At 32.3% G+C, this 21,590-nt stretch overlaps 1 protein-coding gene and 1 long non-coding RNA gene across 2 annotated transcripts in view; both read left to right on the plus strand.

Annotated features, from left to right (window-relative positions):
- Positions 1 to 21,590, plus strand: part of LOC122565889 (division abnormally delayed protein) — a 248,669-nt gene that overhangs the window by 201,197 nt on the left and 25,882 nt on the right. The gene's annotated exons all lie outside the window — the stretch shown is intronic.
- LOC122565899 lies at positions 9,370 to 13,105 on the plus strand. The gene is made up of 3 exons (XR_006316310.1): positions 9,370 to 9,489; positions 12,234 to 12,444; positions 12,568 to 13,105. It is a non-coding gene; the product is annotated as an uncharacterized LOC122565899 (long non-coding RNA).

A 21,590-nucleotide genomic window follows, 5' to 3' on the forward strand; every position in this document is an offset into this window, starting at 1 on the left:
ATACAATATTTTCAGTATTACCGATCAGAAATGCATACTCAGACTTTCTGTAACTTTTCCCTTAAACGGGATGAGATTTTCGAATACTAAACGGATACTAAAAATGTTTTTGTGAATTTTTCGACATGCGAATTTTTAATAGTTTACTATCTCAACAGCGCTAGTTTGATAATGTGTAGAAGGATTATGCTTCTAAGAGTTTATATCTTTTTTGATTTTCTTTCTATTTTATTGAATACAAAATCATACATTTTATATAATATATTGCATCGAATCTTTTTCAAAGTACGCTTCCCATCCTGCTTCTACTAACAATTCCTGCAACGTCATTGTACCTTTTACAGTTTTTATAGTGATAAAATACTAGCTCGCGTTCTTCGATACTAATTAGTCTGGATAAAATTAAAGCAACGTTTGTAATTACATAAAACGTATAAGAAAGCAGACGAAGGATGACCAACCATTAAACAGCAAGAAATAATTTCTCTTTTCAATTATTACAGCTTTGCTTGTACCTGATATTTAATACGTTTTTATTAAACGCGTTTAATTTGCCATTTTTAAATTAAACTTGCAGCTTGCAAATTATTACACGTTAAATGAAAATATATTGAATCGTTCATTTCAAAGTTATTTTCATTAGAAACTACCCCTACATGTTATTTTCATCAAAAACTCCCCGTGTATATTATTTCATAAACAAAAATGGTGTACGACTTCGATGAAGCGACACTTACTGAACGCGCCAATATTCAATAAATAATCGGCAACGACTTATCGTGACGCACTAAGTACTATGCAAATATCGAGATAGGAACGTAACCGGGAGATAAATCTCGACGTTCGTAATTCCACGGCAGCGTATTTCTGGCTTTCTCGTCCGAACGGTGAGATTATCGATCAGTATTCAAACAAAATACGGATATAGCTTTCGAGCCGGCGGTTAAACGCATTCCTTATCGATCGCGTTGCAGGGCTAATTTCTTGCAAGTCACCGGGTGATTGGCTCGGTAGGAAGGAATAAAAAGAAGATCGTGAGAGGTAGAAAGAGTAATCATCGTAGCTGAGCACGTTGGTTTCGGTGTGACGGTGGCTTAAAGAGCCGCCGCCTGCTCGTTGATTAATAATCCCGCGGGCGCAAGCTGCCTTCACACAGTGCTCCCTTCTCTTTTCTTTATTCTCCTCTGTCTTCTTCTCTTTCATTGGTTGGCCCTTTTCCTCCTAGATCTATCCTCTTTCCCGTGGTTTTCTTTGTTTCACCTTCTTCTATCCGCTTTTTCCCTCTTTCCTCCAGCCCTCTCCCTCTCTCTCTCTCTCTCTTTCTCTCTTCCTTTTTCTCTTTCTCTTCTTCCTCCCTTCTTTCGTTCATCCCTTTCACTTCTTTTTTTCCTCTCGTTCCTCTTTCAAACCTCCTCCCTCTTTTCCTGTTCCAGCGGCACTCGTGGCTGTAGTCCGTAAGTCCGCACGTACTAGTATAGGAGCTCGTTCATTGGCCAGGATTCTGTTGGAGGACGCCGTGCGCGGGTCATCGGGATCGAAGACGAACAGTTAATTACGCGGAGTGTCGTTAATTATGACGGAAAGGAATTCAGGCACTTATTTCTAGCCGTCGGTCGAGGGGATCTGCCTTCGCGCTTGGGTGGCATTGGAAGTGTGTTGGGTTCGATACGTTCCGGCGAAATGACGGCAACTCGTCTGCAAATGGCCCGGAAACGGTTTAACGCAATCTGTAGTTATTGCGAAATTGGTTTTTCCAAGGTAGGGTGCTTAGTGAGACGAGGATAGTATCGGTGTGTGCTCGGAATTCGGAAATGGTGTAGAAATCTATTGTTTACGAGTATATATATATATATATATATGTGTTTCTTTCTTTTTTGTCAATTGTTATGTACACTTTGGAAAGGATTACGGAGGAATGAAGATGTGAAACCTTTCATTAGGTGAATAGCACAGAAACGGAACAATATAATCGTTAGTGTGGGAAAACTATAGCCCTCGATCTTGGAAATTCTTTCAATATGACAATTACGTAATTCTAGAAACATGTTTTATCCTCTTTACGATGTAATAATATTTTTATTATAATATTGTGATAACGATTTATCTTATTAATAACATTTTGCAACATCTAAGTAGTAACTGAAAGTAACTAAAACGTGCTAATAATTGTTCTGTTCTCAATATCAAACATGAGTGCAAATTAATTTCCTTTACCTTTTGAAACCTGAATTGCTTTTTGGACCGACGACGTGTACATATATCTCTTATTTTCGTTTAAAATTTCATTTCAGTCCTGCAAAAATCCCACATGAACAAAGTTTTGAAATATTTACACCCTCTAAGTTGTTTAGCAATTCAAATATATCTTCCATTCGAGTTTATAGAAGATCAATGCCTAAAATTTCGAGTTTATAACTTGGAATTAGGTTCTTACATGGTATTATAAAGCTTAACATGCGTCGATGGAAACCGTCTGGCGCATTTTAATGTAAAGCGTTTAATTCAGGAAGCGACGTGAAAAGTAAACACGTTCCATTATAATTGGTGCAAAAATGAAGGTATTACTTTGCAGATTAATCACTGCGCTCGCGATAAACGCTTCTTGCACGCGCGTTCAAAAGTAGCAAGGCGTAACCACGTTCTATTTCATGAATTTCAACTTCATCGAAGTAGAAAACATTCATTATGTATTTATGAATCCATCATCTATGTAGATTCTACGAAACTTGAGACTTAGTGCTCTGCTTTCGATCAGTCTTTAAAAATAAGTCTAGTTTCCGCTCAAAGGAAATTTAAATTTAATTGCATCTTCAAGCAAGAGTTCTAAAAATCAGATAGAAAATTAAATAGCCAATTTCCTGCACTCTCCGCATGGAAAATAAGAAAAGAAGTAGAACGCTCATGTTTACGATTTCCTTGTCTTCCGTAATAAAAACTATTCCGTTATTGTATAACAAATATCATTTTTTAACGAGCTTTTCAATTATTTTAGTTACTTTATAATTGCCCAATACTGGACGATTGTTTTTCTTTTCGTGCATTACATATTCTTTACAGTCTTTCTTCAGTCTTATAATTCCCTTGATTGGTTTCGTAATACTTTTAAAGCAGGCACGTACATTCTACTTCTTTCAGAGTGCAACGTGTGGTTTTCGGACCATTTCAAATGTGCAAACTGATTCAAATTGTCTCGAAAAATCAAACGAAATCAACAGACCTATATAATTATGAAAAATATATCTATCATATTAGATGGTTTTAATTAGATATTTTCATCTTAGAACAGAAATTATGTTCGTATGTAGAAATTAAAATTAAAAAATTATATATATTTTACGAACTATTAAATATTTAATAGTAGAATTTTAAAGTTTTATCCTACCTAGAACCCTTCAGGTAATTAATTTAATCATGCACGAGTTTTTTAATTGTTTTATAATTTTTATAAAGTTATTGAATAGTCTTCCGTTGATCTTTCTCACTGCTGAAATAATTAAGAAATTAATTGTTGAATCAATAACAAATTATTATAAAATAGCAAATTTTGAGTAGTTACTAAGGGAATTTATCTGAACAGGATATATAGATGAAATAATTTTTTTATACATGATCTGTCACATTTCATGTAAATTGAGATTCATGAAACTACGAGTACTTTTATTTTAATAAAAAAATCATTAAGTTTCAAAGTACTAATATTTAGTTCTAAGACTAAGGCAGATTCGAAACAAGGAGAGAGAAAAGATCAACAATAGTCAAAGTATCCGCTTCAAAAATTTTATACAGTAGTATAAGTACAAGTAGCGAAAGTAGTATACATATATTAGTAAAATTCATGATAAAATTATAATTAATAATAAAGTTGAAATTATAATTACAGATAAAGTTACGATTAACGGCAACTCACAATTATAAAGTTATAAATATTCTCTAGTTTTATTATTTTAAAATACAAAATGACAAGAAAACTGCAACATACATATTGATATTTTTGAATAACTGCTTCCCATTAATAAACACTGTAACAGATCAACCGGAGGAAACTTCTTGTATCATAAAAATCCTCTTCCGAATCTATCGAATGTCTACTCAATATACTCAACGAATATTTATAATCTCCGTAATAGCAAGGGAGTTCTTCAATCTCTCAGATCGTATACAACCAAATACCTATGCTGATAAGATTTAATAAATGCTGATACAGTCCCGCTTCATCTCGAAAATCGTAAGAGAACAAAATTAAATGATCCGACTTAAAGTACTACACGGTTGAATTTTCCCCATTTTCGTATCGCGAAATTTCAATCACGAGGTTTAACGACTTGATACGAATAGTTCGTTTTAAATTCGCTCGATCATGCGCCTTATCGAATCTGTGAGGTGGTGATATATGTAATACATTAATAACGTTCTTGAAATGCACCGATCATATAATAAGCGCATTGAATTCGAGCAACACCGAGAAATTCTCATCGAAATATGCATCAGGAGAAGAACCACCCGAATTTCCGGCTCTCTTAGCCAACGGCCATCCCTCTAATGAACTGTCAATTCCTTATCACGAAATTTATATTAGCCGTTAAAATTACATTAACCGTTTCAAGAAAAATCTGCTTCATCCGGCGAGTCGGGGAACACGTGAAAAAGCGTGAAAACGCGAATGAAAAATACGCCGAATCGTGTAACGTTTACTGGCTAACGATGCTAGTTATCGCGATTGTGTGTCAAGAATTATTAATGCTTTTGTAATGTTAACGTTGCGTTAAACGAGAAATTATTAAAATCAGCTTTATTTCCATACGCATTACGTGCTAAGTAGCATAAAATTTCAATTAGCGAATTGTATAGTCCAAATACCCTGCTCTTTTTTTTTTATATCTCTCCTATCTTTATATCAATTTAGAATTTATATCTGTTCATTCGTCCTATAATTCACATTTCTTGTCACCACGTAACTGTCTGCATATTGATTGATAAAATTGGAAATACGCGCGGAGTTTTTATTCAATGTATTTTGTGGTTGTGCAAAATGAAGTATTCACTCATTGCCTATTCTATATATGTGCAGAGTATTCCAACAGTTAACCCATACGTTTAGAGAATAACAAAAGGAAGAATAGTTTCATCAGACAAAATGGTTGCATGATGCAACTTGTATAACATCCCGTTTGTGTCCGCTTTGAAAGTAGAGGTCTTCTAAAGATTTGAAAGTAATTCGTTTCTTTTTTCAAAGGGACTACATATTTTTTTTATACACAATTGATGCACCTTTATACTCTTTATTGAGATATATTTAGTCTCGAAATATCTCGTTTTGAAAATTAGTTGCATAATAAATTCGATTTCGATAGGAACGACTCAATAAATAATATATACCTAATATGTTTTAAAATGCAAATTTTTAGCCAGAAAAAGAACAATTTTATACGATACATTCCTTTTACTATCGTACAAATTTATCAATTTCAGTTTCGTAAAACTCTAGTATTCTTGCTGTGTCCGTATACTTCGATCAAGTTTATTCGAAATGGTCGAAAAAACGAATTTCTTCCAAGAATGTTGCAATTGAAAGAAGTATATATATATTTATTTTAAGAGTATGATAGTATTATGAAACCAACGAATAAAGCAATAAAATTGATGTTTTCAATGAAATAGTGCACAAAAGGAAACAGTTGTCGAATATTTGATGATTTCAATATGAAAACGACACACTTATTACGTTATTATTATTCAAAATAACATTTATTTATTTATTTCATGAATCTCTTTGTAAGAATTTGCAACACATTTTTCCAATTTAAAAAAAAAGCTCATATTTAGAAACGGAAAGGAAACCGCAATATAGCTTTATATTTCTTAATAAATTCCTTCGATACCAGAAATACTGTTAGACGTAGAAGAAGAGGCACCACTTTAAGAATTATCTCGGCGGAAAATTTTAACAGTGGATAGTTAATAAAAGTTATACGTCGACAGTTTCCTACGTACATACCCAGTTTCCTCTCTTCTTTGTTCCGAGTAATTGTATTAGAGAGACGGAAGTTCGGACAAAAGTTTTAAACAAGAGGTTAAACAAGCTCGAGCCACTCGAGGCACAAATGTTTCATGTGTCGTATACCTTTACTACTTTTTGTTCCATTGAACGAATCTATAGAAATTGCATGAACCTTAGAAAGCGTAATTGCATCGGCTCGTCTGTTGCTAAACGTGCCTCAGCCTCTTGCTTCCGGCTACTTCTTCAATTACAATGGTTGCGTCATATTATTAATGGTCGATTTGTTTAATGCCCCACGAAAGAGATTAAATCGCCCGTTAATCGTCTTAAACGAAGTTATCAACTAAATTTTCCATGCATACGTCTCAATATTCACTGTTGAATAGCTAGGGGAATTTTCGCTCTTTCGAAGGAAATTTATTTCAATTTTCAGCGAGTAAAATTGGTAACAAAAGGTAAATTAAAATCGTTTATGATGTACAGTAGCGTTTAATGTATTCATACGCATTAATCGTTATTTTACGCTAACAATAAGAGAAATCAGGAATTACTTAAAAAATCCATGCGCTCGCGATGGATTTTTAAATGAATAAATAAATAAATAATATTAAATGCCATTGCCGTAATATTGAAAATAATAATGACAAACATATCTAGTAAAACTAGTACAATATGCGAATACAGTCAAAATAACAATATTTAGCGCTAATGAGTGAAGATTCGTACATATGTATATCTATAGAGTGTGAATTAAAACCGAAGCAGCTTTCAGCCAAAATGTTACCTGAAATATGATTTTTAAAATTCAATTAGCCAACCATTTCTGTAACAGATGGTTGAATCTTTACATATCCGAAATGTAGAAACAGGAGCAAAAAATGTATTTTGTTTTCACTATTGGACGTAACAGTGCTTGATATTATTTTAATTTTGCCAATACTTTCTAAAAACTGTTTAGTTCAATAATTACCTTCTGGAATTTAAAATAAGCGATATTTTGAATGTCTGTGGAATAATTTCTCAATAAACTCGTTTCGTATTTACCGTTATTCTTTAATCAGTATTCTAAAAGCGTAGTTCCGTTAGTTACATGTGTCCTATAACGTTCAACTTAATGTCATACCTATCCTAATTTGATAAATAAAAACACTTTCACAAATGTTTTCTATGAAAGTAATGTCATAGCCATTATACATATAGGTGACATATTGCTATTGTAACTTCGATAATATAAAATCTTTGTACGATATCGTATACAAGATACTATGTCTGATATAAACAAAACATAATAAATTACGAACAAATAAATCCACTTTCATCATCAATATATTCCTTACGAGTGAAGTAAATTTATCTAAATGTACTTATGTAAATGTGTATCTTTTTATTCAATTATGGAATATGAAATTTACGTCGAAACATTGGCAGTCGTGGAAAAATCGCTCTCATCGCTGCGATTCACCTCGAAACTCTGGCCGAATTGAATTTCTTATTACATTATGAGAATCTCGTACATAGCACGTATCAGCTAACATATGTTCCTTTCATGCAAACGTGAATTCGATTCCTCTGTCTATTATAACGCATTACCAAGATTTAGCCTTTCATGCTGCGTCCTAATCCCACCGTAATCCTTTTGCAATCGTTGCAAATGCAACGGCGATGCCTTTCATCTCAATGATTGAAGGCTGGCCACGCCGAAGAAAGAACTGGCTTTCTCCAACTGTCTCGGGTCAGGCAATACCGCTTCTGCGGCTTTTGGCAGAAAATTTAAATGCAAATTTAGTCAGGCCAAACGAAATTTCCGGCTCAAGCGAGCGAGAAGTAATTAATTCCAAAAATAACGGAAGCTAATTCCACGCTTCGGCCTAATTATTTTAATGGAGAGATAAAAATCGACATTGAAAACTCGAGCTTCGGTTTGTTTTTAAGCTTTCGTTGCAATGCGAATGTTGATATGTTGTGAACACGTGGCTTCCTTATTACGATACTAGGGTAATGTTCTGTTGATTCTTGGATTAACTTAGATATATAGAATAACAAGAGGGAAGTTTGGTATTAGAAATATATTATTGTGTATGTATCATTTACGTATTTGCATTATTTACATAGAGTAACTTTTGCTATAATTTGTTACACGTAGAAATAAACGAAACGGAAATTAGAAATTAACAATTTATTTCCAATAATAAACATTGTAATGTCCATAGAAGCGTAACAGTCGGACAAAGAAAGTAAATATTTGTTTATTTTTCTTTAACCATAAAATATGAAGTCACCTGTATGGGCAAAATACACACGTGCAATGAGTAACAAAACTATTCGATACCCTAAATTATTTTCATCAACAGATCATTTTGTTATTAATTTATGTACACTTTCCTCCCGTTATTGTTGTAATTCAATTGCGTTATTTGTTATGTATAAGTAAATTAAGCTTATTAAATATTTTATACAAGAAAATGCACATATGTAGGTATACAAAATATGCGTATACTTGTTGCAAATTTCGCACTAAAAGTACTGTTTTTTTAGAATGTATGCTGACTTTGTGATTTCTTTCTTACTTTTCTTGGTACGTAGGTACTACGAGTCTTTAGAATTTTAGATTCTTTCTTTGAATATCCTGTAAAAAATATATTCCAATGTTTAATGCTTTTGTATCATATAGACTAATATCACAAAAGTATATCTTTTTTAATTTATTTATAAAATTTTACTAATTCTGTTCTATTGAGCCATAATCTTTAAGCCTATAACTTGAATTAAATACGTATGTATACCGTATTGATATATCGATTTCAGTTATCTATGAGGAATATCTCCAACACAGTGATATGAAATGAATTAAAAAGAAAAAATTGATAGCTACATTTTCGCAAAATATTATTCTATTTTGTTGTGGTAATATGTTCTAAATAAAATGCTTTTTGAGTAAAAATTTATTATTTACATGGAAGCTCCTAATTGATAGAATCTATCAGTTATTAAAAGATAAGTAAAGATACTTTCGATGTTTAATCAATAAAAAATTTAAAAGCTTATAAACTAACAAAAGATACATTGCACCTGTTCTGATACTTATGTTGTTAGATAAACTGTTCTATTAATCAATTCCTTTTTGTTATTGCAGTTATATCAAAATAACTTCCATTCATAGATCATAGAAAAAATTTAATTATCCGATTATCAAAATAAAAAAGAGAATATACATTTTATACCTACTTATAAAATATAAATTCTTGTAGAAAGTTTAACAAAAGAGTAAGAGTAATCGCAACCATTGTTACGAAATATCGTTAGGAAGGAAAGATTATATCAGCGGTAGCGTACAAAGACGAGGGCAAAATTGAAACGAAGTTAAATACCAACGACACTCTGTATTTCGATAAACCAATTATTCGCTTCGCATTCCCTTAAGGAGGGAACAAGTTTAATACGAGTTGTTCGTGCAAATAAGAAGATAAAACTACCACGGAATTAAGTACACGGTAAAGTACCTCGAACTTCACAATAAACAACATATTTTAAAGAGAGTTTTATCAAACTCTTCAAAGTAACTTGCAATTTGCATATTATATGTATCTATATCTGAAGGAAACCACCGTTTGAATTCAACCGAGGAATTTTAATATCATTTACGAATTCTATCAGCATCCGTTGTTATCTATCGTGTGGAATGACAGATGGAAGGCATACGTCGAATGCTAATTAAATAATCAATCTGAGTTTCATATATACATATCTATTTTATTAACGTTTTTGTTTTTGTATGCGTATATTCTTAACTCCTAATTGCAAACCTTCGTATTTTTCCAACTATCGCAGACATTTAGTATCTATATTGTTTATTTACTAAATCATTGTGCAGTTAATCTAATATAACTATTTTATTTAATAACTACGAACTGCATAAGCATCCAGATACTTTGATCGATTTGTGTTCATTTGAAAGAATTTTGCCAAAATGTATAAATTAATAATGAATTAATAATTGGAAGCAACATTTACTATTATTTTATAATGATGTAAATTATCTATTAAAAGTTGGGTCTTTTATTAACACAGGAAGTCTTTTATCATGTTAGAAGATTTTTTTTATTTCTAACTTATACGTACGTGTATACAATAATTTAATAATTAAAGATTCTTTGTCTGTAGGTAGGAATTTGTCAAGTAATAGAATACTTCTATAAAATTGGATAATCAAAAATGCCAGTCCAGTTATCGCATATTGATTTTCAAAAATCATTTTAGCTTTAATATATCGCTACTCGTAGCTGTGGTGATTATAAAAAGTAAAATCATTTCAGTTTGATTTATCCGCAATTATATAATTTTGTGATACATATATCTGAACAAGAGTATTTAAAGCGTATTAAAAATAAAATATTTTTGATGTAATGTACGTATCTTTGTTTGTTAAAGTTTCCATAATTAAACATTGATACTTAAATACGGGAAGATCTGAAATTTTCTATTAAATCGTAATAATGAAATAAAACTTCAGAGACGAACGATCTGTAATTGTAATAGAAAGTTAAATGGACGTAAAATTGAGCCGATAAAAGCATGGAAAATGTAGAGGATTGGATAACTATAATTTTGCGTAAATGATTTTAAGTAAGACAGTTTTAGTACTTTAGTTAGCATTCTGGTAATTAATAGAGCAAAGTACGAACCGATTCATTTACGTTGAAATGGTGTGTTGCGATATTTATTTCGATATTTGTCAGTATGCACAATAATAGAAAGTACGGCGTGTGAATTATGTCGATACATGTATTTGCATCGTACGATCGTAATGTATAAACGATTTTATCGAATTTCCCGTAACATCGTGGATTAACTTCTCTCTGAAATTTCTGCTTATTTTCAGTTCTGTTTCGAAACTGATGGATATTTTTGAATTATTCAATAGAAAAAGAAATTAGTCATGCCTGTATACTGGATATATTAAAAGAATTTTGCAGTTTCGGTAATTAATACTGTTATATCGAGGGATAATTTATAAAATGTGAAAGAATTATACAATACGCATGTACGTAGAAAAAAACGAAATTAAAAACCCATCCAAACACATCATTGAAACCGCTATTTATGAAGTTATCAAAATGGTAGCAATCTCGTGCTTCAATTCGTATGCAAAACATGATTCGTCAAATATTTGTTTTTCAATGAAATTTTACAATTAAAGTTTTGATTACAAAAAAATATGACAATATAAAGATTTATGTGTAATATCTACATTAAAAATATAGGTTTCTTATAAATGGAGTATATAAATACCTTGTTTATTATTAACATGGAAGAGACATGTATTATAAAATTTTTAATACTACTACGGTAATATGTTTAATACCTTTTAAATATGGAGAAAATAAATACATAGGTATTGAAATGTAATTTCATAAATATTTCCATTAACAAGATATATTTAATTTCATAATAAAACACGGATATATTTTAAATTATTCAACTATCTCAGAAAAGAAATTAATAATGCGGTAATATTTGACAAACTATCTTCAACTTTCTAGAAATATACGACCTTAAAGATCTGTTCTTTGAATTTTATCTGATACATATATGAAATCTTTATTTCAAGCATCTTTCGGTAAGCCTTCAGATAATTCATTTGTCTATTAAATACTATAGATATGTATCTGTACACTTATCGAATGTAAATGCTAATTTCGAAGATAAATAAATTTACTGTACAATAAGTTGGACTTTGTAATTACGTTAAGTAAGAATACTTATACAAGGTATATAAATTTGTATGTTTTTAAACCTTAATGTAGATCTTGATCTTTTATTCTAACTATTTAATCTGAACCATTTCACGTAATTTTAATGTATCTTCCTGATAAACATTGTTCGATATTATTTATTAAAACAATTTCGTGAAAATTAAATAAACTCTATACGTTCGTATATTAAAAACGTCTATCACTTGCATGCATTGCTTAGAGATGTAATTCATTTGAAAACACAGTGTCCAATAATTATTCGATTGAGACAAACATATCACAGATCGTTAAAGTATATTAAATTTGAAACATACCTGATTAAATTACACCATTAAGGGAACGAATTCTTCAGTAGCTTTGCGTATCTGAAAGGTATGGAATCGATCGCAACATTTATGAGATTATCAATTAACAGAGAGACACACAATGTCATATCGACATCTAAAGGTAATTTCATTGGCTTTAATTCACGAATATTCCAGCACAGAGGTGCTCGGATCTGTGATTCGCAACCAATGAAGGGCTTTTGAATTATACACGAAGATGGAGATCCAGGGTTTTCAAAGTGGCTCAAATAACGTGTCTGAGCCTCGCCACTGACGCCAGTGAAATATTAATCCGACGTAAAGCATGTGCTATTCTAACTTCCTCGACAAATCGATCGCCGTGTGTGCATTTGTACAAACTTGCATGGTACGTCCAGTTTTCAATACATCGAATGCAAGTCGCAGATATGTGAATTTAAGTTAGATTTTTAATCTATTATCCAAACGGGTGAATTAACGTGACGATAAAATTGATCGTTTAATTTTTCAGATACAATAATTCCTTTATTTTTGGATCTCTTATATTTTAATGCGAGGCGTTCCATTTGTACTCGGAACAAATTATGTTTAGAAGAATTACAATCGTCCTATTTGTATGAAATTAATTTGTCTTTGTAAACCTTTAATTTTATAATTATAAAAATTTTTAATTAAAAGGTAATAGATTCTAATTAAAATATAAATTAATAGATTAAAAGATGAGAGACTTCAATATGAATACGTCACACTTTTACCATTAGAAAACACAAGTTTACTACAGGGATATTAAATTTCAATTTATTTATCATGACTATAATTTAAAATATTCTTTTTTATCGTACTATATTACGTTGCTATGACATGAATAAAAAATATTAATTTAATGAAAAGTATAGCAAAAGTTATATTCTTCTCCTCTTCAAAAATTATCGATTATTAAAAATGTTAAATATATCGCTGCTAAGATCAGTTTCGCATTTTTGTAATCTATAGAAATTGTAAATAATAGAGTTCTCAAACAAATTAACTTTAAAGTATAATGTTGTCACAATTATGAAGATAGAAGGACCTTTGTAATCCTTAATTGATAGTTTATTAACTATTAATAAATGAAACAAATTTCACGATTAAATAAATATATATTTAAAATTAAATTAATCCAAAAGATAGAAAAGAAGATAATAATATCAGTAATTTTAACTAACAACCGTTTATATATATATATATTAATAAAAATTATTTAATGTCGGAGAAAAAGATATACATATTCAGTTTTTCAAGGTAAAAGTTTTATTTAACGTAATTTAACGTACTTATATTTTTATGAATATTAAATTATCGTATACCGTCTCTTATAACTTTTACGTGAAAGCCATCCATTTTTCTTTTTCCACGTCAATTAGATTCATATCAGTTTGAACATGTCTTACAACTCGACTCTCGAGAGACCACGTAAAAAACATTAATCTCGTGATCGTCGACATGATTTTAATGGCCGATAAATTCGACATATTTTATATGCCAAATGCAGGCAAAAAATATAAATCCTTATGATATTAATTTATACTTATATCAAGTGCCTTATGAATTAAGACAAATTATACTTATACATATGTATATTGCAAAATACAGAAATATTAAACAAAAGTTATTTATAAAATATGTTACATTGTTGTTACGAAATCTTATTCTGTACAGTACATAAATTACACCTTAGATACAACATAAAATAAATAGCTTTAATATCAAAGTCAGTAAAATTAAATATATAAAAATAAGTACCGAAATTCTTTTGACAATCCTAAAATTTAAGTATCTTTTGTTAAATAACTTGCATGAAATTCTGTAGTCAAATTGTATAAAATAAAAGAAATATAAACGTATTTAAAAATATATATATATATATTGTTATAAAGAGAAATGTAAAGAGAAATAATGATGAAACTATTGACTACTATTTATTTTCTTTTAAATATTGTATTACAAATATCATTTTACATTAACGTTCATTCTTTCCTTTCCTTTCGATTAAAATTTTTATTACTTCGCTTTATAAACGACGCGTATCGTGACTTATAATGCAGCTAATTAAAATTTATTTCAACTTGTGAACATCTGAAATGCAGTCTTACTTTTAATTCTCCTAAAAGTAACATAAAGTTACTCTATTACAGAATTACTATTATAATCTATAAGCTGCAAAAAAGCATAATCAAATGATACGTTATTCACGCTGTTACAGAATCCATTCGACAGCGTCACATTGCAACGAATAATTAAAATCACATTTTAGATATAAAATTAAATTTTTACGTTATTTATTACATAACTTCGAAGTTTAGTATGTTTGGCTGATTCTAGAGTTTTCGAAGGTTGAGAATAAAATATACTGACTTTCCTCTTATTACAAAGTATAGTTCGGACTAAAACTAGGTTTCTTTCCTTAGGCGGAATAGAGCGTTGATTGTAGAGTGTAGACTATTCTATAGTTCAAGCTGCGTAAGGTTCTGAGACAAACGACTCCATTAAGGACAGGTACAGGGTCGAATGAAACCAGGAAAAATTTTCAAAAATCTGGTGTATAGGTGAAGCTGCTGATTTACTTATTATAGGTTCGAACTGAAACTGAAAAAGATGGACGAGCATATAACAGCGTATAAGCTGCGTGAACGACGAAAAATGACAAGTATCGCAGAAATACAATTACCTTACTGATATTGGTTTACTTGATAAAAATTGAAACAAAATACAAAAATGAAATGTGCCTTAGAGCGCAACGTATGGTATTCGTTCTAATATATTGTTGGTGAAACAAATTCATGCTTAGGTTCTGATTCTCCCTTATTCGTAAAAATGTAAACTTCCCTAGATATCCGCGGTTTAGCGACGTCACATCCCTTATCAACCAAAACCAAATAAAGAGGAACAAAAGCGTTTGACACGTATCAAAACCACAATTCATACATTCACAAGCTGTCTAACGAACGTTCGTCGCTCCAAATGCTGCGTATGAATTTCCTGCCATAAACTCGTCTACCGAGATCTTATTACGTGACAAAGATAGCGCGACAAGGCAGAGACGCGTTGATCCAGCTAAATGTTATTTCTACCATTGGTTGATCTGTATGATCGGTCGAGCTCGGTGAAGTTTACACGTGTGCGCCGATTGACAAGAACTCGGAAGGATGAATTTCTTGACGAGACGTAAAAAATAAGTTGACCGTTGAAACTAAGAAAGAAGACTCTGTATGCAAAAATCCCTGTCCCATTGGAAACCGTACGAAGGAAAACCTAACACATATACCGAAAGAGCAAGGTGGAGACTGGACTCTCGATAGCTTTCGATCGCAGCGAACCAGTTTTTGTCGAACCGCTTCTCTTCTCGTACGTCCTCGATTCTGGACGGTCGAAATTGCATCAACGGCGAATTATGATCGTTAACAAGCAGAAGAATGCGAGAAATCGTTTCGGAGGCCGAAGCTCCGACGCCTCGGTGGTCGAATGGCAGGGAATCGAATCGAGGACCGCCAGAGAAATTGAGAAAGGGCCGAGAAAAAACGGCTCGAGCACGGTGGTGCAATGGATGGAAGGTTCGTGGATTCGTTCGTGAGCGACGATCGTTGAACTGGAATTGACACGAGAAGGGAAAAGGAAAATAATAGGAAAGTACGGAGACAAAGAGTAGAACGAATGCTTTACCGAACCCGAAACCTTCACAGACAGCGGACATGACAGTCTGAGGGACGTGTGCGGATCTCGTTTTACGCTGCCACGGAATTCCTGAGGATCCTTCAAATATGCGGAGATTGACTTAATTAGCGAGTAGAATCATCGAGGACGACGTGTGGCTGAATAACGGGAAAAACGAACGGCATTTGCCCAGTGGTTACCTTTTATCCAACGAGATTCAACCAAGTCTTTTAAGATCCTGAGCGAACCGATATCGGGTAATAATTCTGTCCATTAATGTAATTTTTCATCTGTTTTACCCGGTATGAATGAACATATCTAACGTAAAAGTTGGAAATAAAATACTGCTTTAACGCAGCTTTGATTACCAATGCCTTAAAGTTAAAAAAATAATTTTTTAAATAGCTACATCGTTGAAAAACTGGTCATTCTTTTCCTCAGATCTTCTATTTTAAACTGATTTCCTAGCAAATTTATTTTCTTAATTTTATTACTCGTCTAGCAAACCGGCGGCATATGTATTCATAAAATCCGACATTTTCTACGTACATATAATCTTATACTGTTCATTATTCGAACGACGTTAGCGAGCAATATTTGAACGACATAAAGCGTAAAATGAAACGCGTACCGACGACTGTGCGTAATTAAATTTCGAAATTAAATTAGATCTCCTTACATTTGATTAGCATGCTTTCAGACGAGACGGATGACGGGTAAAAAAGGAGTACGGAAATGTATACCAGTGAAAGCATTTGTATAGAGTATAGACTGTACACGCTGAACAAGAGGAGACGAAAGGTAAAACATGATTAATAAGAAAGTAAATTAAAAAGCGGAATCGTAGACAAAGACTAGTGGCAGAGAGAAAATAACAACGGAGAAGTATATGGGAAAATTACTTCCAAAGCAAAAAAAAGAAAGCGTGAAGTGAAATACGAGCTGAAAGAAACGAACGAAATGTAGGTATAAGACAGAACAGTAAAGAAATACAGGACAGGAAAGGTTTGTGAGTATGTGCACGTGAATGGCTGGCATTGAGAAGCGCCAAGAAGCACAGCTGCATCGCAATACTTGCAGAAAATTTTTCATCGTTGATACGTATCCTACTGAATCTTTATAATTTTTCAACACGTTTCCGTTTTTCCTTGTTCGTTTTTTCTTCTTCTCAAATACATCCACGACGTTGACGTTCAAAATTATTATCAAGCTGTTCCTTCATACGCAAATTATATTACACCTGGTTGTATTTGTCTTAGAAAAATGACCTGGATTAAAATGAACTGTCGGCGAGGTTGTGAAGATTTAAGTTCCCTTCACTAACAGAAATCTTCGTCTTTCATATATTTTATTCCAGTTTCACAGGGACGAATTTCTCAAAGTTGAGAAGAATTCCGTCCCTTTGTTTAATCGAAGCTTCCAATAATAAGACAAAAAAAAAAAGATATAAAAAAAAGTATAGAAAAGTATAAGTAAAGTCAATTAGTCTTTAAGCTTTTATGTTAATTGCTTATAAGATAAAAACTAAGCTGTTCGTAAATAGATACTTTCAACACATTTACCAAAAAACGAAATAATTTTGAAAAATTACTGAAAAATTGTTAAAATCTTTAAGAGCTATTATTTCTTTTCTGGAACCTTAGATTGTAAAGAACTCATATGTTTAATGTTAGGATAATCATCAATTGCATAAAATTCATTACGTACTTCGATCATTATTTTAACCATTGTTTTATCCAAATATTATTACCCATTCCTATTAAACGATTCATAATAATTATGAAGTGATATCGAAAAATACCTAATGAATCCATATATATACATATATAACTAGAAATATCGAAGAAAAAGATATATTGAAATAAAATGCAAATTTATTAAGACATTTCAATTTCAATATTACGAATCGAAAAAATATTACGAACTTGAATACAAAATATTTAAATTTATTCCCATCATATTTTACGATATCAAACTATAGGACGAAGGTTTTCGATTAATTATGACTAACATATCTAACATATACACATATCTAATATTCTTTGCAAAATACTTCACACATATAAAAACATATTTTATATAGATGTATATTATTTTATAAATTATATATTATATACAATATTATATATTGCATATTATAACTTGCATATAAGTATTTTAATATTTATAATATGCACTCTAAAAGCAATAATACGTCTACATTCAGAGAGTATATATTTAATATTTAATTTAAGTACAATGAAGAATTAAAAGTATCGATGCATTCGTTACTGAAAAAGATAATGTTTGTGCAATGCCGTGTCGCATACCGTTTTTAGGTAAAGTTATTCGATATTATTTGAACATCAATACAAAGTACATAACGGATAAACAAATGACGTGTGTATATATAATCGTATCCTGCCAACGAGAGAACCATGAACACTAATGAGGCGCGCGAGGTTAATAAAATTTCTTGTTCGATTTGCGCGAAAAGTGTAATCGATCATCCGCCGATTCGATATTAATTTGCACGCGTGTAGCGTGCGAGGGAACGAATCCGACCGCAAGAGCGATCGATCAAAATGTCGCCAGGAGCTTTCTTCGCTCACGAAACGGAACACGAGAAGATCGAGCGAAAAAGGAAAAGAAACATACCGAGAAGGAGAAAGATAAAAAAATAAAAGAAAGAGACAGAGAAGGGGAAGGTGGAACGAACCTAAGAAAAATCGAGCGAAAGAACGAAAGGGACAACAAACTGAGTGTTGAATAAGGACTTATGATTACCATAGGCATACCGCAAGATACGAATCAGCGAGACACGCAAAACAGAGAAAGGAGTAAGGAAGGAGGAGAATATAAGCGAATTGTTATCAAGATGTTAGCAAGGCGAAGGAATTTGAAAATATAGATTGCAGGTTTTTCCGTACAAACTTTTATTGGAAAACGATACAAAAATCGTTAGCTTAATGTTTTACTTCCTTGAACTATTGCCCGCGTTCCAAAACGAAACAGACACTTGGTATATACAACAAGAATAAAAAGACGGACTTTCCGAACGATCAAGCTATTGATCATCGATCGCCTATCGAAACGCTTGCACATTCAGTGTGAGAGGAATATTCTGTGGGGTCGTCCGTGTCAGTCACCTCCACATCACACAGATCCAATGTACTTCTTTCAGAGACATAACGCGTTGAGGACGTAATGGAAGGAAGCGTACGAGGTCTGGAAACTCTACGACAAACCACTATTCACGAATTCTGTGCGAGACACGCGTCATTCACATTCGGCAATAAATTTCAAAAGCACAGTTTTCTCCGAATCAAACGCTCGTGCAATTTTTATTCTTCAATCTTCATCGTCGAACTTAAACCTTCGAACAAGCGACTGGCACGTAATCCGAAAGTAACGCGATTGCACGTAATGCGCAAATTATTTCATAAATCGGTTTATCGTACTGGGTCGTTCCATCTTTTGGATTCTATATTTATATTAATTATATTTAAACGCGGTAGATTCCGAACGACTGGATTCCGTATTGGGAATGACGGAGCAAAGATAAATAACGTTTATCTTTTCAGTTGGATAGGAACCTGGCAGAAAGTTTCTCGTACTCTTATCTGAAAATTCCGCGAGAATCTTACGGAAAATTTAGGGGAAGGTTGGTTCGTTTGATAGATCGGATACGCAAGATAGGTTTGTCCAAGGGTCGTTGAGACACGATAGGATCAAGAAAGGAGAAGAAGAAAAAGAACGAAAAAAGTGGAAAGTCGTGATTAGTCGACGATAAACGGAGAGAGGATGCACACAGACGGAACCCTGGTAGTATTTGCGGTGTGGTGGGTTGGTTAATGAATGGCACGCGATGCCTTCTGTGGGAGCGTGCGCTTCAAAAGTGATGATCTGAGAATAGCTAACGCAAATAGAACGGTCGCTCCTCCTTCTCTACCCTATCTCTTTCGCGGATAATTCTTTCCTCGCGCTTCTCGACGAGCGAACGAACAAGGGAATATCAAACGGTGCGCTGCCAGGGACGAGATACGGCGAATACCGTACGTACAGTTTCTGCTTTCCCAGACGTTTGAACCCGAATACCCGCGAATTGTGACTTGTTGCTTGGCAACCTGCAACTTTAGAACGTTTCACGGTTAATTAACTGCTCGCTGTTATTTACTGCTCTAGCGGAGTCGTTAAACAACGCCGGCTGATAAAGCGTTCAAGTGAGAGAGAGAGAGAGAGAGAAAGAGAAAGAGAGAGGACTGAGGGAATGGGAGAAAAGAAACTGGCTTTATGCAGTTGAAAAGTTCAGTGGGATTCTTTGAGAAAATATGGTTCCGATGTTGTTGCGAGTTTTTGAAGTTTGTTGTCGGATGATGGCATGCTCTTATGCGATTAAGCGATAATTTATTGTATATATTAGGTAAAAGAGAAACAAACGAAGAATACTTGAAAATAATACTTGGAGATTGTAGTGTCCATTAGCTGACGAAATTTTATTTTCATTTGCATTTACTGTAAATTGTTTAGTACCATAACAGGCACAAGATTATAACAGTAAATTATACTTAATTGTTCATGAGTCGATTTAAGGTTAATTGCTAATATACTTTTTTTACTAATTTTGCTAATATACTTTAGTTTTTATGGATTATTATCATATGTTATAGGTGCCTCGTTCAACATATTCATTATACACTGGCTTTACGATGACCATTAGTTATTATTAGTTAATTATGTTTATAATGATTATTAGTTAATTATCTTTAAATTTCAGTATCATGAATTATTCATATAGTTATCCATGAATCGGTATTTGCAGAAAAAAGTCAATATTACTAGCATTAAATCTTTCATCAAGATGACTTTTTCTCTTAATAATGAACATAGTAATGTATTCATAAAGACTATGATACCTTCAGATTTGAAAAAAATAAATTAAACACGATTTATATGTCATATAAACTCAGATAAATAAATATTCCATTAGAAAATCACAATAAAAATATGAACGACAATAGATTTGCAACGCATAAAATAAATAAACGAATGTGAATATCTTGTATTGATATATATATATACGATGTATAATATGAAGTTAAGCTTAAAATTAAATCGTTAAAATTATTCGGCCAGTGAAATATTAACTCGATAATTCTATCTTTTGTTAACGTGTAACGCAAACATCACTTACCTACTTTTGCCTTGAATTATACAAAGAGTAACCTTGCTATCATGCTTCTCCCGTCCTATATTTTTGTTACAATTTTTTAACGATGCTTTCACGAGCCTCTGCTTATATCACATTCTTATATATTTTTAACTCTGGAACACGATAGCAAAATTTATGCGAACTTCCATGAAACATCTTGTACAATATCAAAGTACAAGCTATTCCTTTATATCGTTTTCAATCTTCCCTTTATACCAAGTTAGCTTAAGGTAACACGGAAGGACTTATAACACGTCATGATCACAAGTTCCGGGGCTTTCATACGATCCTATCGAACGAGCTACAAAATTGTCCAAAATTGATCGATAAGCTGTTTCTTTCTAAACTTTTTGACCCTATAAACGCCTACATATATACGTTAAAATCCATTCTTTTGGCCTATAATCACATTCCTATATGTAAGCATCAATAAAAATTCCATCGGTGTAAGCTGTAAACGTTTATGTGCGTGCAACAGAGTCTGTAATCGTTTCCTTCGAGCAAAAATATGCGTTGAAGCAAACACCTTGTGCAGTCGAAGGCCACATGTGAAGAATATGATAAACTCACATTTCATGTATTTTATAGAACAACAATTTTTAAATCCAATAAAAGTATGAAATATACGTTCTATCATCCTGTTCAACAATTGA

This window comes from Bombus pyrosoma, linkage group LG3 (assembly GCF_014825855.1).
Source record: "Bombus pyrosoma isolate SC7728 linkage group LG3, ASM1482585v1, whole genome shotgun sequence".
In the NCBI taxonomy this organism is placed as follows: Eukaryota; Metazoa; Arthropoda; class Insecta; order Hymenoptera; family Apidae; genus Bombus; species Bombus pyrosoma.